Source organism: Arvicola amphibius, chromosome 4, assembly GCF_903992535.2.
Source record: "Arvicola amphibius chromosome 4, mArvAmp1.2, whole genome shotgun sequence".
Taxonomy (NCBI): Eukaryota; Metazoa; Chordata; class Mammalia; order Rodentia; family Cricetidae; genus Arvicola; species Arvicola amphibius.
In genome coordinates this window covers 101,894,235-101,913,228 of record NC_052050.1, presented here as the reverse complement: position 1 = coordinate 101,913,228, position 18,994 = coordinate 101,894,235, and the positions used below count along the sequence as shown (strand labels likewise).

At 44.4% G+C, this 18,994-nt stretch overlaps 1 protein-coding gene across 8 annotated transcripts in view; it reads right to left on the bottom strand.

Annotated features, from left to right (window-relative positions):
- Positions 1-18,994, bottom strand: part of Mrtfb (myocardin related transcription factor B) — a 169,831-nt gene that overhangs the window by 113,566 nt on the left and 37,271 nt on the right. For 4 of the 8 annotated variants that reach the window (XM_038327492.1, XM_038327494.1, XM_038327491.1 and 1 more), the window contains one exon: positions 14,281-14,386. The exons of the other annotated variants lie outside the window; for them this stretch is intronic. The gene's annotated coding sequence lies outside the window, so the exon portion shown is untranslated. The remainder of the gene's footprint in view (positions 1-14,280; positions 14,387-18,994) is intronic. 8 annotated transcript variants of the gene reach the window in all.

Genomic DNA, 18,994 nt, shown 5'->3' with positions numbered 1-18,994 from the left:
CCTTGGCATGGGGTTTGCAGGTGAAATCCATGTGACAATTTTAGCATAAATGATGAAGGAGGCAAATGCAATAAGCAGTGGGAGGTTAAGGCAAAATTCCAAAATAACTGTACACAACAATATAAAAAAATCTCAGCGGAAATTCTGATAGGGGAAATTAAATGACATTCTTAAAAACACCTAATGAACGTCCCAAAAGACAGGGAGAATGGTGAGGAGAAGAAAGAGGAGGCAAACACAAACAATAAAATAGTAGGCCTTACCCAAGATTCTAACAATTATATTATGTTTTAAGGGGCTAAACACTATAATCAAAAGAGAGGTTGACAATGTTAGGTTTTTTTTTAAATCCAAAAATATATGTTCAGAACTAACACTCTTAAAAAATGAAAAGATATGATTATGGTAGAGGTAAATGAACACTAAGAAAAAGCCAGAAAGATGGTGAAGACTACACACTGCTATCACATAATGTTGACTTCAAAGGTTCCAGCAGGTAGATAAATTTGCAGGCAAAATTACTTATTTTACTAAAACACATTAAAATACAACTCAAAGATTTTCAACACTGCATTTTCATTTTGAATTATTTATTTCTAGAAAATAAAATCTGTTCATGCCAAAATATTTCAAAGATACAATTATCATGATGCGCTTAGAATGACAAGATGTACAAACCCTGAACATCAGTGGTACTGATCCAGAAGGTCCTTTCGACAGAGATTTTAAAATATTTTCAATGCAGTATCACCTGTTTTTAATACTGAAAGATCTTTTTTTTCTTCTTATGCCTTGACACTGAAACTCCCACACACTTCCAAATTGAGAAAATTATAAGCTAAGTAAATCTTTACAAAATGTAGCAAAGGGAAAAGAATAGGTTTTCAAAAAATTAACTTAATATTCATGAACATTTTTGATAAGGCATGGAATGCATTCTGAAATTTGCAGAATTTCATAAAGTCTACTTACGTGCTTGACAATTCCTTTTGAAAATTAAATCCAACACCTATTATAAACAACACTCTAGCATCTAAATAACACTGAGCCACTGTGGGATGGGAAAGAAAGGGCATTAGAACAGATTGTCTCACTGGGTCAGAACTGAGCCAGAGGGGACTATCATCCAGTCTGGAGTGGACAAAGAGTGACAGAACTGATCTGTCTGGAGCTGACAACGTGGTGAGTGACTAGGGAGCTTATTCCTTACAAAATCTAGTAAGAGAAACATTCCAGAGCTAGGCCAGAGTGGGCCAGAAGAAGCAATCTCCATGGGAACGGGAGCAGATCAAGTCCAGGGACATTGGCAGACCAGGACTGAGCCAGTGACCTGGGCCAGAGCAGACCTGAGACAGCAAACTCCACCTGAAAGGTACAGGGGAGCTACCGCTGAGCAAGTGAGCCAGAGCCAGAGACCGCTGAGGGTCCGGATGTGAATCTGGGACCTTGAACGTATTGGCACAGGAGACCACTCCCTAAATATAACCCCAGATGCACAGGCAGTGACAGAAACAGTAAGTGGGACCCTCTGAAACCGAAAAGCTTCTGTAAAGCAAAGGACACAGTCAACAAGATATCTTACAATTCAGGATCTGTAAACCAAATAAACCCTTTACTCCTCAGGTTGCTTTTGGTCCTGGTATTCATCACAGCAATAGAAACCCTAACTAAGACAATAGGTCTTCCAGGGTTTCATGGGACGCTCATCTTTGCAGATGAGATACCCTGTAAGCCAGCTGACTGTCCTGAGGCTGTTATACCATGAGGAAGTCACAAAAACATCACATAAAGCAGTTTTGAGATGACATAGAGAGACAAAAGTCTACACAAAAACTTGCAGGTCAATGTTCATGGCAGCATCACTCTGATTCGTCAAAACCACTAACAAACCTGTCAAGTAGTGAACGGTGCACAGTGCACAGTGTACAATGGATTCTGCTCAGAACAAGAAAGGAAGCAATCCTGACACACGTGGAAAGGGACAAACTTGGAAATATGGCAAGTGAAAGAAGCTAGCGGCCAAACAATGCACACTGCTCTGTTCATATGCAGCTCCCCAAGTCAGTCTACTGGGCAAATTAAATTGGTGGCTTCCTGGAATTGGGGTCCAGAAAGAGAATGACTGTATACAGATACAATGAGGGGCTTTTGTTTTGTTGAAGATGATGTGAATTACACTGCAGTGATAGCCATAAAATTCCATACAATTACAAAAACAATAAAATTTTATACTTTAAATAAGTGGATATTATTGTATGTAAATGATATGGCAGCATTTTTCACAACAAAGAAAAATTGCAACCCAATGACTTTTAGCTCTAACCAGAACTATTAACAGGTGCTTGACTACAAGAGAGTACTGAAAAAAAAAAATGAACCACTGACACCTGTACCACAGCTGAGTCTGCTTGCATCTCCATCAGTGAAAGAATCCATACTCAAAGGTCTGCCATCGGACCAGTGATGGTGAAAGTCTACTACCAGGTGGACCAGGATGCATTTAATCCCAGCCTGGAAAACCTCCAGGTAGATAGCCCGCTGGTACCTTCAGAGCCACAGGGGATAGTTAAAAGTGAGGGCAACAGGATGCTGACTTTGATAGGATAAAGAAAGAACAGCAGACATGTAATATACAGCAGAGATTTAAATAAATCAATCCATGCCAATAATGTGAGCAATCAGTGTTATTATTCTGTCATATTTCTAGTTTCCGGCATCTATTATGTGATACACAAAAGTATTGCAATCAGTTTTTAAAATTTTCAAACTACACATCAAACTTCATTTCTAGCTTGTCTTAAATTGTACTTCAAACTTCCAAATGGGGGGAGGGGCGGGAGGAGTTTATTCCTACCAACTATTCTGACACATATACACACAAAAAAATTCTGATGTATAATGACAATAGGGTTTTTAAATTTCCATAAAACAAGAGCACTACAGTCTGGTTCTACAATGAATACACTCAGCTAGTTCAAATTTCATAAGTGTTTGAGAAAGTCACACAATGTATTTTGGTCATATTTATTCCCCATTCCTTCCATATCTACCATGTCCCCATCCTCTCCCAACATTGGGTCCTTTTTTATTTTTAATAACACACCAAGTCCAATACAATGCCCATGTACTTCTGTGTGGGGCCACCCACTGGAACACAGTCAGTTCATCAAGAGCCTACTGATTCTCACTCCCCTAGAAGCCATCAACTTTCCATAGCTCCCCAGTTGGGGTAAAGTCCCCTGAGTTCACCCTACTCCATGCTGGAATGATGACTGGCTTATTCTTGTGTAGGTCTTGTGTGGGCACAGCTGCTGAGTTCCTGGGTACAGCAGTCCTGCCATATCCAGAACAGATTTTCAACCCAGTACTCCCTGGCCTCTGACTCTTGTAATCTTTCCACTCCCTCTTCTGAGACGGTCATTAAGCCCGGTAGAGGTGGATAACACAGAGGTCTCATCTGGAGCTGACCAGATTACAGATACTTACTCTTTACACTTCAAGCAGCTGTGAGTTTCTGTGTTAAGCACAGTCCACTGTGTGTAGAAAGCTCTGTAGTGAGGTACTCTACGGGCACAACGGTACTGAGAGGGCAGCTTGAGTCTCGGTCTGTTCAGCATAGTGATATTATGTTCAGGCCAGCACACAACCTAATTCTAGAAATAACCGAAGCTGGAATGAGTTCCTTTTGCCTAATTTTTCCAACCTTTATGATGTAACAAGCAAGATGTCAAGATATTTGGCAATATAACATTCTTATATGGCTAAACTAAGATTTTTGGTTTTTAAAGGAAAAGCAAGTACAGTTTCTAGCAAGGTATCCCTCAAGCTACTTTTAAAAACTAGTCATGCAGTCTCCATACTCAAACTTTTCACCACATTTTTATTTCAACCAGCATAGTAAACCTCTTCCCATGAACTTACTCCTCATCATACTGCCAGTGTTGTCCTCTGTAAGGTGCCAGGGCTGGAATTCAGGCCCTGAAACCAGGTATGTAGAGGAGGAGACAGCCTGGGTTTCTATGTTAATGAGTCCTCTCTTTTCAAGCAGCACTGTTTTGTTTCCTATAAATATGCCAGGGAAAGATATTTTCACTTGAAAATTTAAAACCTTTAATCAATTCTTGGAAATGACCTCAGCATATTATGAACTTCTGATGTGTGGAACCCACTCCCCGAGGACAAGAGGCTGCTATGGCAGCCAAGTGTACTGAGCAATTTATTAATTTATGATTTTGAAAGGAAAACAGTCTTTATCAGAAGACTGGCAGCAGGACATTTTTGGAAAAATTACAGAGGGTAGTGTAAAAATTACTAACTGGTTATTAAAACTGAGGCGTTCGCTGGCTAGAGAATAATTTTGCCAGCTAGCCGTAAGCACTCCAGAGCTGTGCTCTACACTCAAAGCATCTCCTATCTGCCCTTGCCTGGCATGACTGCTCTCTTAGCCAGGCTGGATGACCACTGGACCACCAATCAGAATTCCATTTCCTTTTCAATGCAGAAGGAATCTGGAACAGGATTGGTTCAGTCTCAATGGAACTACCAACGAAGCAGATTCTTCCCAAAGGAGAAGCAGCAGTGTGCCTGACTCTGCGTTCACATCCACCTCAACATCAGGGCCTCAAGCAAGACTAAGGCAGCTACATGGGGCCACAAGCAAGCGCTCACAGCAGTGTGGCACTTGAGCTTCTCCCTTGCACACTGGACAGCAGTCAGAACAACAGAGAAGCTGGTCAGCAGCAGCACAGTCCTCAAATGCAGGCAAACATTCTGATGTTTTCTTACTTACAACTACATGAAAATCCTCTAACAGACATCAAACATAAATGTAAAGACAGAGTCCCAGTTTTGAACAAACTGCAAGGCACTCAACATATGGGTAAAACATAAAGCAGGAAAACATGCTACTTAAAAATATTAATAGAAAAAAAAAACTGAAACAGCCAGATGGTTAAAAACAAATGTTGGTACACTTATCACTCTGAAATCACATCACAATTGACCAAAAGGAGACAGACAAATCCTTTGGTACTTTAAAAATGGCCTTGACACATAACTAAGGAAAATAATTAGTTAATCAACAGAGCAAACTATGTGTATACATAACACAAACATGGAGAAAGCAAGAGAAAGACAAGGGCAGGCAGGGAGTGTGTGCACAGCAGGCTGCATGCCAAAGAAACAAAAGGTGCAGCAAGGGAAGGGGGAGGTACAGAAGCCACACCCTAAACAGACTTGGGAGTGAGCAAGAGCTAAGCTCTTTGCAGGGGGTCTTAGTTGTTGCTCATCCTCATGTCCACTCTATTATTATAATAATTATTATTATCATCAATATTATTAATTATATTGCTATTTAGCCCTGGCTGACCTGGAACTCACTTGTAGATCAGGCTAACTTTGAACTGGAGTGCTGGGGTTACAGACATGTGCCACTACACCCAGCTAAGACTATAAGTTACTGTGACATAAAAGATAAACAAGTTCCACTGCTGTGCTGTCATATCCCAAGTGCTGGTGGACACAGCAGACCTCCTAGGCAGAGGCTGTGCATGAGCTGGGCTGTTCTGCACCATCAGGCATTGCTGGGCCTTTAGTGACTGCATACTTCTGTAGTCTGCACAGCAAATGAAGATATTCCCACTTTGAAAAGAAAACAGGCTTTGCACTTTCTCTTCTCATTTGGTGTCTCTTTTACTACTTCTCTTCCAAACACTGCAAAAGCAACAGGGGCTCCAGATAACCTGAATATCCTCTACAGAGGCCAGTCTTCCAAGCTGATTCTCCAATCCTCTAAGTGTCAGGTCCACCAGCTTTCCTAGGGCACCCACTGGTTTCTCCACCCTAGATTCTAATCCTATCACAGCAAGGCCTCCCATAATATACAAACACATGAAGCCTTGGTAATGGCAAGTGTAGAAGGTACCAAGAGTGTACGATAGCCAAGGCAGGAGAGTTCATGCATGGTGAGCAATTCAAACAAATGACAGCGGCATTAGCAATGTGGTCCCACTGTCCAGAGTCCGTCACAGACAGCCACGCCTGAAACATAGCAATGCACTGACACCCAAAGAAGTCAGGCTACCCATGCTCAGCAGAAGCAGGGTGGCTGACAGATACCTCTGCAGTTTAAACAAACATAATAAGCTGAAGCTTTTCTTCAAAAGAACAACGACATTTAAATACAGCATTCTTTTTCTGATTTAATTCAGTACAAAGTAAGGAGAAAAAAACAGACCTTAAGTTAAATTTTTTTTAAAAAGAAGAGGCGGGGGCAGGCAGGAGAGCCCTATGAGCTGAGAAGGAAAATGGCAAGAACAAGAGGCCGCCTCCAAATGCAGATGGTGCTTCCCAATAATCCTCATGAAGGCAGGCTTTGGGCTTTCTGATGGAGTACAAGCTAGAGCACTGGGTATGGCTTTTTTGGAGGATCAGAGTTTAAAAAGGAGTCAGCTGAAAGTTCCCCAGAGACAGTAGGTACAAGCTGGACATGGGGACAAGGAGGGACAAAGTGTAGATCTGAGACTCTCAGCCCCAAGGTCATAGCCTCAGTCCTGACAGCTACACCCACCAGCACCCAGGGACCCCTTGGCTGTCACAGAGTGGCCTAATCTATGTCCTCAAAGCCTCTAAGTGTCAGGTCCACCAGCTTTCCTAGGGCACCCACTGGTTTCTCCACCCTAGAGTCTAATTCCATCACAGCAAGGCCTCCCATAATATACAAACACATGAAGCCTTGGTAATGGCAAGTGTAGAAGGTACCAAGAGTGTACGATAGCCAAGGCAGGAGAGGTCATGCATGGTGAGCAATTCAAACAAATGACAGTGGCATTAGCAATGGGTGGGGAAGATGGAGTATGCAACAGTGGCGCTGGCTCGTGTCACTAGTATGTTTTCATGGACACTTAGGCCCTAAATTATGTCATACACAAAAAGAAAGCACTTATGGATCAGACTAACATTAAAATGTAGGACAAACTTTTGGGGTAAAAATTCTTAGAGTATGGAGCTATTAAACTTAAACCAAAAGCCTTGCCATGAGTGTACAGGTGATAAACACAATTACAGACTACAACTGCCACATGGCAAAGATAAGCCACCTGAATATAGGAAACATCAACACATCCACAATACAGAGAAATCTAAAATGTGCCTGAAAAAAAATCCATCAATAAAGAAGAAAAACCCAAGTCATAAAAGAAGAAACTGAGATAGTTAAATAAACAGAAGATATAATAATGTTCAAGTTTGGTAGAAATTAAGGGACTGTACTTTTCCAAGGTAAAATTCAAAAGCCTGATAAGGCCAAGCCTGGCAAGAAACTCCAAGGGACTGGGGGAGACATCTTAGTAGAATGACTTCCGTTTGACCCAATACCCGCCTATGAAGTTGGGTACGATATGGACACTTAGGGTCCTAGACCTGAGACAGCTAGAACAAGAGGATCCCAGTCACTGGCTAGCCAGTTTTGCCTAAGTGGGGACCTCTGGGTCACTGTGACTACTGCCAGAAAAGAAGGTGGAAAGCACCTGAAAACAGGCTGACCTGTGGCCTCCACACACGTGTACACGTGTAACCCCATATGCGTCTGCACACAAGGCACACTCACACTTGTAGTTACCAACCATCAAAGTGGGGGAAGGGCTGAAGCAGCAGTGGGTACTTGCCTAGCATACATATGGCCCTGCACTGCATCTCCAGCACCACGAACAACAGTAAAGAATTAAAAGCCATAAACCCATACCTCAATGTTCAGAACAATACTGTCCAATAGCGAAGTGCAGAAACAAACTGTGATATTGTCCTAGAACAGCAAAAACACAAGCACAAGTACACACAGTGCATACCACACTTATGAGATCAATATTTCTAAGCTGAAGATGCTGTAGCCTATAAGCATCCATGTAGTTTAAGTGCAAGCTACACGTATGCACAGCAAATACCATGAGGATGTGAGGGGCGCATTGTATGTCTTTTATTTCATTTTACATCATCTTTAGCTCTCAATATAAGGCAAAGCAGGCAAAGGGTTAATTTTTTCTCTAAATTTTTCTGTATTCCCATTTTTAAAGTATCAGGTACCTTTTATTATGAACAAAGAGAAAGAGTGGAAAGCAGCCAAAATCACCAACGTGGTCTCTGGCACGCCATACTTTGTCAGTGGGTCTATGAGCATGACTCTAAACATTCTGAATACGTTGTCTGACATCAAGCCTGTGGAGAAATCTATTTTTCTTCTTTCTATCTTCTGTGTGCTCCAGTTTTATAAACTCACTCAGGTGCCGTAATCAGTAATATTCTCACACCTTCCACCCAGACCAATACTACACTTTTGCCCCTTTAGTGAACAATCTGACATTGCTGCTTACACTGTCTTTTGGAAGACTCTGCTTCAGCATCCCCATTTTTATAATTATATGCTGGAGCCAACAGCTAGAAAAACAACAAACACAGTCTCGGGCAGTTAAAACATTAATTTCTAAAACTATAAAACTAAAATTGGAAGGAATGCTACTATTCGTTTCCAGGTTGATTTTTAAGGTCTTTTCCAATAAACCAGAAGGTGCTGTACCCACTGACTGACTTTATGGTGAGAGGATTCCTTGGCAGATGTCCAATAGGCAAAAGGATGTCGGTGGAACCTCAACCCTTAAAAATGACAGTGTCCGGAGAGTTGGCCCCTCCACCCCCTGCCTGCTGCACGCATCGCAATCTGCATTAAGAGACTGGTGAGTGTTAAGGTGGAAACATAAAGAGCACCACAGAGCTTTTGTTCCAAATCAGTGGGTCTCAGCTGGAGAGGACTGTCCTTGTTTCCAGGGACATTTGTTCTTGTCACCATAGGGAAGATGGTCACTAGAGTCTAGTAGAGAAGGCCCAGGGTGCAGCTGAGCACTCTGCAGTGATGGTCACCATGAGGGCTGTCTACAACACAATGCAGCTACAGGTGGCAACAGCATCAATGTGCAAAAGTCTGGGGCTTGATGCTGAGAGTCATGCCTGCTGACTAACAAGGAGAACGAACATATGTCAGAGACCAAGTGTCTGGGCCCAACAGGCCAAGTGCCAGTGGCCTAAGAAAGTGGCCAACGCCAGGTGAGGAGATGAAAATATTCAAAATGTCAATGCTAGATGCTGTCTCCAAAGAAGTAGCAGCAATTTTAAACATGTCACAAAGCAGCAAAGGTATATGCTCTTTTACAAATACAAAGGTGGAATGCTGGATCCAGAGCTGGGGTGAGAAATGTTTCTCTGGGACAGAATTCTACTCCCAGAGGGTAAAGTCACATAACTTTCTTCATATTTCCAGGTGAACAAAAGGACAGGGGGAAATGTTCCAAATGGAAAGCAGAGCCAACAGGCTAGGAGGACTAGGGAATATAAGAACAGGGGAGCTGCTACCACTGGATGGTGACAGCTCAAAAAGGCAGAAAGAGGATGAAGAACTGAGCTGACCAAGAAAAACCAATGAGGATGACGGATTAAAGGAGTGCTTAAGTTGAGGTTGTGTGGCTGGGGACGTGAAGATGTAGGTCTTTGTCCTCACAGATAAGCACTAGAAAAACTTAGAATGTTAAGCACACAGGGTTGTTCCTTCAAGGGAAGGGATGCAGGACCTGGAGCAGAGATATTATCCAGCCTGGTGACCCTGTGCTATTGTGTGGCTAGAGAATATTCCAGCAACAGTACTGGCCACTCCCCCAGCATAAACTTGTTTCTCTCAGTCAATCTACAGAAGCTACCTTTACAGACTTTAAAAAGTTTCAACATAGTCACGTCTGATCTGTATTTTGCTTACTTTGTTCTTCGAGATTTATGTATGCTTTGTTATGAAAGTGGGTTTGAGTTCATTATCACCACAATCGTTTTCAACCAAATTGTGCTATCCTTAAATATGTCTAAAACAAACCACTCGGGGTCAGAACTTGGAGTATGAATCAACACAGGCTACTGAATCATGCTGAACCGAGCAACCTTCTTGCCTCTCAAGGCTCATCACTCTTCTGGCCATGAAGGTCAGAGATCCCACAGGAGGAGGCCCTTGATGCTGAGCAGGACAATCTACCTCCAGTGGGCAGATTTACGTAAATGGCAATTCTAAAGCCCCAAACCTACATGCTTTTTGCAATTCATCTGGTGCCCAACTTACCAGAACCATTTGGCAGCAGAATGTGGACCCTACTGAATGCTTAGTGCTGCTATGGGTACTGCTCCAGATTTACTGAGGAGTATTATATCTACTTAGAACTTAACACAGTAGTGAGGAAGGTAGTTCACTTCTGTAATCCCAGACTCTAGAGGCTGAGGCAGGAGAGCAAAAAGGTCATGACCAGAATCAACTACATGGTAGTAACTAATTTTAAAAAGAAAGATCAAAATTAAAAAAAATCTGGGAGAACCGTATTAAGCAAATCAGACTAACGTAGACATATGCTGCATGTTCTCTCTCACCTCGAATCTAGAAAAGACACTAGAAAAGCTGGACAGTGGTGGTGCACACTTTTAATTCCAGCACTTAGGAGGCAGAGGCAGACAGATTTGAGTTCAAGGCCAGCCTGGTCTACAGAGCCAGGACAGCCAGGGCTACGCAGAGAAATGCAGTGTCAACACCCACCCCACCACCCCCAAAAAACCATGAAACTAGAAGGGGAACTACTTGGAAAGGGAGGGACAATAGCAGGGCAGGAGAATGACGAGAGCAGGAAACAGCAAGATCAAGTCCTTTATGAACATCATGGGGTGCAGGATTCAACAAAATAGATCATGGAGCTACACAAGAATGAATGCTTGCTAAATTAATTAAACTGAACAAAGGGGAGAATGGATGATTTGTGTACTCACCCCTGGCTGCACAAGCACTGTAACCCCCACAGCGCATGTGCACTCACCCCTGGCTGCACAAGCACTGTAACCCCCACAGCGCATGTGCGCTCATCCCTGGCTGCACAAGCACTGTAACCCCCACAGCGCATGCACCCCTGGCTGCACAATGTAATTCAGTATTGGGAGCTCTCGTCAGTGGGCTAAGTCTGGATGCAACTGCTGCCCGGAAGATGAAGGAGATGTGCAGTCACTCTCCAAAGCAACACAGTACTCACCAGATTGCTGGGAGCAGTGAAACCAGTCCTTTCCATTCTTGTGTCAAATGTGTTGCAGTGACAGTGGCTATGGCCACAGACGGAAGACACAGGGCTCTATCGCTCTTTCATTCAGAGGTATCTGGGAGGAGCTGTCTGGGGGGGTCCATAACTACTTTTTATTAATTCTAGGTGCTGAAGGCACAGCAAGATAATCAAGATGGTCGCTTGGAGGCTGCAGATGTTGGAGACACATAGACATGTTGTCTATGATGAAAGAAGCATACAGTGAGCTGTGGTGAGAAGCCAAGAACTGATGGAGGAGGGGCATCTGTCTACTTTCATTGGTTAATAAAGAAACAGCCTAAAATTAGGTAGGTGGAGTAAACAGGACAGGATGCTGGGTAGAAGGGAGTGAGGCAGATACCTCAGGCAGTCGCCATGCCTCTCCTCTCTGAGATGGATGCAGGTTAAGATCTCTCCTGGTAAGCCACCACCTCGTGGTGCTACACAGATTACTAAATATGGGTTAAAGCAAGATGTGAGAAGTTAGCCAATAAGAGGCTGAAACTAATGGGCCAGGCAGAGTTTAAAAGAATACAATTTGTGTGTTGTTATTTTGGGGCATAAGCTAGCTGGGCTGCGGGAAGCAGCCCACAGCTCTAACTACAAAGTATGACATCCAGCATCCATGGAAGGAGAGACTTCACATAAAACCTCCCTGAGAAGGTGAAGCTGAGAGCCAAAAGTATAACTAGACTTCCTCAGCCCAAGGGAACACAAAAGAGGAAGAAACTAGACCCAAGAAAGCAGAAGAGGGAAAAGTAGTTGCAGAAAGCTGAGGATGGGAATGAGGCACAGAGGCCACAGCCGCAGTGGGTCAAGGTCACAAGTGCTGGCAGGAGAGGGCTGCCATCCAGAGGAAATCCTGTTTGAAACGGGTTTCTACTTCTGAGGTTCAGGAAGATGCCTCACTCCTAAAACACAGCACGAACAGGAACTTGAACACGAAAGGCTGAAATCTTTTTTTGCTGTGGGTGAGCCCTCCTGGGTCCCAAAGCATATCTACTGTGCACTTCACAGCAGCAGGAGGGCAGCTGTATGCTGAAGCATCTAGAAAGCCAGAGTCTGAGCAGAGTGAGGTCACGGCAATGTGCTGCCGACGCTGAAGGCAAGGAGGTCTGCTGGGCACTTTGGGACCATAAATTTACCAGAAGCATAATCTGAGTTATTCAGATGTCAACAGGAAGATTCTGGCAGTATTCAAGTTTCCAACCACAACCCTAGCAGCATAAATGGTACTCTGTATTTTGAACCTGTGACAATTTGAAAAGCAAACGCTGGTACTCTGTCCCAAAGACCCAAAGGAACTAGCCAGTCATACCAACGACTGTACTGACACACTCTTGGCCTCCCCTGTGAGAGCAACAGACTGAAAAACTAGCTTTATCACATTTTAGTTCTATACTGTACTATTTCTTATTCTTAAAAACAAAACAAGAGTCAGAGGAGCTCACAGGGAACTAAACACATGGGGGGGAGTAGATTCTGCATGGGGGGGGGGGTGATGCCTCACAGCCACTTTTCTGTAAAACCACCCTCCATTCTTGTCAAGAGTTGGTAACTTGACCCCTCCTAAATTACCCAGCATTCCTGCTTTGCCATCATGCCAGGAAGTGGAATTCCTAATCACCCGACCCCCACAGCTGACTTCCTCAACAACAGGAACCATTCTGTTTTCTGCACTTCCATCTCCCTTAGTAACAACCCACCCATACCTCTTCCACCCTCAAACCCAAGGTTGCAGGGTGAGCACATCCTTCCCTCTGACTGTTTGCTAGCCCTCCCCCCAGTTCCTCCCTTCACTTATTTGGTTATGTACACTCTGCACGTAACTAATGTTTGTAAACGTCTGTGATCTGCCAAGTTCTATAATAGGTGCAGAGAAAATGCATCACTAAAAATAGAGACATCTCTGTCCTCCTGTACCATATCAATCAGCAATTCAATAAAGTGTATTCTGTCAAACAGTGATCTTCAGGGAAAAAAAAAAAAACAACCCACAGCAAACGGGGAATAAGAGTGTTTAGTAAATGAGATGGGCTCCCCTCTGCCCGAAGGAGCCCTTGGAGGGATCCGAATGTGGCGGGGAGCAAACTATACACATGGAGGAAGAGTCCACGCAAGTCCTGGAGGCAGGACACTCTGCTGCAGTCCAGGCAATGAAGCAGCCTAGGGCGGTAGCCATGAGGGAGCCTACCCTACCAGTCCAAGAGAGATGAGGATGGAGACACTGGACTTCTCCTGCCACACCACCGCTGAGTTAAGACTAGGCTGCCAGTGGTGTAAGAGCAGGCTTGGAGTCCCAGTGTTAACCTTGAAGATATCGCTGGCCTTGCGGTCCTTCTGAGTTGTGGCCATTTGCCTTTCACAAACCTCAGTACGGTTTACTAACCCAGCTCACCATCATTTCCAAAACACTATTCTGCCTCACACCCATCACCTTACACCCCCTCTCATGTTAGCTACTCTCTGCAAGATTGCCTCCCTCCCTCAGTTACTCAGTGCAAGGTAAGTCCCTCAGCAAAATCTCACTTTTTACGATCCAAATCCATGAACCTACCCTGGCTTGCCTGAACTCCTTTTTTCCAAGTTTGAGTCTCAAATCCTGCAACCTCCTGGACTCCCATATCGCAGATCCCACTACCTTTCTACCTGCTCATTTATGGTCACTCAAATGTCGTAGATTCTTTGTGCCTGCCCAGCAGAAACTCAGCACATACTGAACCACATTTGACCCTGCTCCACACCCATCCCTGAGCAGGAAAAACCTGGCAGAGCAGAAAGACACAAGTCAGTGGAGATATGTCCTTGAAGAGGTAAGAGGTAAGAGGAAGGAACCGTGTACCAGGAGAGCCTTGGACGGCAGCCGAGAATATACAGCCCAGCATTGGCATTCCTAGCTGGTGGTTACCCTCTAGAAAGGCTGCATCGACCTGTCCCCTTTCTCTCCAAGACAACCCCATGTCTCCCTCTATCACCCCCACTATGCAGGGCTGGAGGAGCACAGGATCCAGGTGCACACACTGACACACATGAGAGAGGGTAGTGAGTGTGGATGGAGTTGTGAGCACCGAATGAAGGGAGATGGACCTCTCTGAACCCTTAGTAACTCCTTCCTCTCCATGTTCACTCACATCCTTACCAAGTCTAGAAGCTGGTGCGGTGGTGGAGAAGATGCAGCCACTCTTCAGCAGCACCAAAGACCAATCCTGGGTTCTCCTATCACATCCACAAAGGCAAACCCTGAACTGAAAAAAAAAATTAATGACTCTACCACAAAGTCATGCCAATGAGCCGCAACCTGATTCTCTCTATACACCTGCTCAGAAAATCTTACACACACTTTTAGTTGAGACCCTTTGTGCCCGCCCCTAGTACCACATCTCACCCTTCTGAGCTAATCTATCTGGCTTCTAATCTACTGAAAGCAAAGGCCATTTGGGGTGATCACTTAGAACTTCTTCCTTTCTTTGACTCAAAACCCTGCATGGTTAGTCTCTATCTCCCAGATCCTACCCCCAGTTCTTTGCTTCTAAGGTACCTCTTCCTCCATCTCTGCCTTCTGTGGGGCTCTACTCAGTAATCCTATAGCCACTCTTGCTTCATGATTAATTTTAAGGTTTCACGGATACTTTTTAAAAACAAAAAAAAAGTTGGGCTTGGGAGATGTCTCAGTAGCTAATGCGCTTGCTATGCAAGCATGAGAACCTGAATTCAGATTCCCAGAATCCATACAAAGTCAGGCATGTTGGCACACCTCTGTAATCCATGGGGGTAGAGGCAGACTCCAGGAGCTCACTGGCCAACCAGCCAGCCTAGTTGGGAAAATGGGAAAGCCCATTTTCAATTTCAAAAAATGTACTGGAGAATGACAGATTAAGACCCCTGAAATCAGCTTCTGGCCTGCCTACACACACACACACACACACCCCACATACATGTATACAACACCCACATAAAGAATGAAACTGTTCAGGAAGTAGAAAAACCCAAGATGTTTGTGGTGACTGAGGTGACACTGAGTGTGCACAGGATAGTGAATGAAGGAGGATGGGTGCTGCAGGGCAAACTCAGATCTGAAAAGCCCGAGCAGAGTAATGACTTTTTTTTTTTTTTTTTTTGGTTTTTCGAGACAGGGTTTCCCTGTAGTTTCTAGAGTCTGTCCTGGAACTAGCTCTTGTAGACCGGCTGGCCTCGAACTCAGAGATCCGCCTGCCTCTGCATCCCGAGTGCTGGGATTAAAGGCGTGCGCCACCACCGCCCGGCTGAGTGATGACTTTTGAACGAGGAAATGCTCATGATGGATCATCCTAAGACCAAGAGCCGAGAACTGGATGGGGATGGGATGGAAGAGCAGAGGACAGATGATCCGGTGGGAAGGGACAGGAGATGCACAATGCTGATAGGACATGCTAGAGGAAAGGCAGGTGTATAATGTAAGCATCTTGAAAGGCACAATAGTTGGTGAGATGCAGAATAGTGAGAAGGGAGGCAGGGAGAAACATTTGCAAGAGGAAAATCCAGCAAGCCTGGTGACTAGCAGCACTGATGGAGGAGTCGCATGCCTATATGCTAACTACACACAGTGAGGGCACAATGCTTCATGTGACCCTAAGTCATAGCACTCATAAGGCTCAAGTTGTAGGTTTCAGCTCCCTTGAGTATAAACAGAGCAACATAGGCCCAGAGAAGATTTGTCATCTTCATAAAAGTAGCTGTGACAGAGTGGAACAAAACCCACCATCTCTTGATGCCTTCTGAACTCTAACGGCTGCCTCTTCCAGAACCCAACTATCTCAGACAAGGGCATGTGTGAGGTTCCATAGGCCCTAGCAGACTGGCCACACCAGAGCAGATGCTGAGAGTAACAGCAGGCTGAGTCAACACCACAGCGCTAAATATTTTAGAGCAAAATTGCCAAGCACTATTTGTTGTTTGTCTTCTTGCTAATCTAAAGAATCATAGTAAAGACATTTAAAGAAAAAAACTGTAAAACATCTGAATCCTTCTGAGCAACTCGACAGTTTTGTGTTTCTAGGAACAATTTTTCAAGGTGCCAGCCCCACAGTGATGGCAGTGCTGCAGTTGAACGCACCCAACGTGGACCTCAGATTTGACCATGGGTGTGTTCCCACTTTTCCTTACTTCCTCATACAAGTCACGCTGACATTTGATATTCTGTCCACATATGCATGAAGCACCTCAAAACCCTAACCCGAATGCACTTGTTTGCTTAGTGACTTGAAGAAGGTCTCTCTCTCTCTCTCTCTCTCTCTCTCTCTCTCTCTCTCTCTCTCTCTCTGTGACTGAATGGCAGGTGCTACTCAGTTTTTTTTTTTAATTCACATAAACCGTGTCCTTGAATTTACGGGAAAGGAAAAGATTTTGGTTTAGAGTTTGGACAGGAAAGAACCATGAACCAGTGTCCTCTAGAACATGCTATTTTTTCAGCTTCCTGGATGAAGAGAATCCTGTGTCTTTAAAGGGAATACTAAGAAACAATGAAGATAGACATGCAATCCATTAGCCAGGTTACAAGCCCTTTTAAAAAGCAATTTCTTCTAATGACTGTGATATTTAAATCAAACTTAGAATAGAAAGAGAAACTATAAAACAGAAATGTAGTACAAAACTTTAAACGGACTGCACAATTTTTAGATTGACTATATAGAGGCGAGCTCACATTTTCTTTCTGGAAGCAAGACATTAATACTTTTGCTTTAAGTGTTCCAGATACTGAGGCATTACTCTTGATAGGGCAGATAACAGCAAGGCTTTCTTTGTTGGCATAGTTGTTGCTACTGTCATGAAACTGTTTTCATCGAAACAAAAAATCATGGACTAAACTCACTGTTCAACACAGCTTTTCAGACTTTAACTCTAGCAACATAAATTGTTTCTTTTTTAAAAAAACATATATATTTAAAAATAAAGATAAAATGCATACCCGGGATCTTAAATCTGAGTAGAGAGATAACATCCTTGAGGTACAGGATTTAAATGCCTTTTACAAGTCTTACACAGAGTGAGCAGGTTAGCGAGCAGACATCTCCCACAGCTAACAGGTGCAGGGCCAGGAAGGCTGCTGGCCTGTCACTAGGGCTAATATTCTGAGTGCTTCAGGATGTCACTACCACACACTTGGAAATCTTGCCAGGGTTCTCAACTAAACTAACAATGACGAAATCCAACCGTGAGCTCTCACAGCTGTCTGTCCTAAACACTATTATAGGATCATCTCTAACCATCTCTAAAATACCTCAAAACCTGAATGTGACAGAGAATGATCAGCACTAACCCTAGTTAGGAAAAAGTAATATGCAAACAAAACTATCAGTTATTCCGTCTCCTGGACACTGTTCAGCCCACCCCGACCTTACTCCTCTATTGCCTCTAGCGTTGGCCCAGCACTTGTCTCAAAGGAAGAGCTCTGAGGCATGGAATCCTGCACTAAAACAGAGGCCGACAGAAGGCAGAGCTCTTTGAGGCATGGAATCCTGCACTAAAACAGAGGCCAACAGAAGGCAGCTCAACTGGCCGAATGCTCCAGACCTGGGAGAAATAGAGTCCATCACTGTTGCCTGAGCAAAAGAGGCCCCAGCAGAGGTGGTGGCAGGTAAAGAAGGCAATGACAGTCAATACCTAGAATGAGGTCAGTGTTTCCTGTCCTCTGGGACTGAACACTTGGAGAAGACAGGAAGTTGCTCTAGATGAAATTAAGCAGGTCTTCTAGCATTGCCTATACCTCTCTTTGGGGACCCTGCATCTGGACCCTGCTTTCTCTGACTTCCCCCACAGCACCTGCCCGGTGTGCACCTCCTCTCCTTTCACCTGGGGGGCTGGAGCAGCTGAGCTAAGCACACCATGCCTTCTCACCCATGCTTCTATTCCTAATTCAGCACAGCAGCTGGTACAGGACAGCCACTTGACATGCATTCTTGAACTTCTTGTTGGAGAACAATATGGTAGATTGCCATCATTGGTTCCAACTACATTCTTCTATTCTCTATCTCGACTCTGACGAAAACCACGGTCAGAAAAGGCTGTGCAGAACCCCTTGTCTCAGGTATGTAGCTGCCTTCTGTAGTGGTAGACTGGATGGCCATGGGTACAACTGCCCTCCACTCCTGGTTGGCAGGCCCACCTCACACAGGAAGAGGAAAGTTCACCTCTCCCCTCAAGTCTGTTGTTCTGTGCTCGGTCTTCTCTGGCGACCATGCCAAGGCTTCCTTGAAAACAGCATGAGCCACAGGAGCAGTTGCGCTACCTCTATCAGCACACCGAACACTTGCATGCACGGTCCTACCACACTCTGATATCCAACTCTGCTTCATATTTGTCCATGTTCATTCTCAACTCGGCCGGAAGCTGAACAAGGACCAGTTCAGTACTCAGGACAAGGCAAGCATCCAACAGCTAACTATAAACAATCTCTAGTACTGTTTGTAGTATTACAGTGAGCTAACCTATCAGAAAAAAACCTTCCTTTCAGCAGCTAAATGAGTAGTGGCAGGACCATTGCTGCTAATGCACAATCCATACGGTGCTTAGGACAGGCCCAAAGCTACAGCCTCTCTTAACCATAGAGCAGCCCTAGGAGGCTTAGAAGTCAAACAACTGAGGTGGATGGTCTAGTGACCACTGGCAGGCTTGTCCAGTTCATCCCACCAGTACCAGTGGCTAAGGCTGTAATTTAAGGATGGACTTAGATGAACTCTGCCCCTCTTTTCAGCTCACACCAGCAGCTTCCTTGGCGAGAACACATCTCTTACCCACCTGTCAGTGCTGCTTTCCTGACTTCCTGGCAGCAGTCCTCCAGCAGCAGGCATGATGCTTCTGTACCTGCTGTCCTGCCC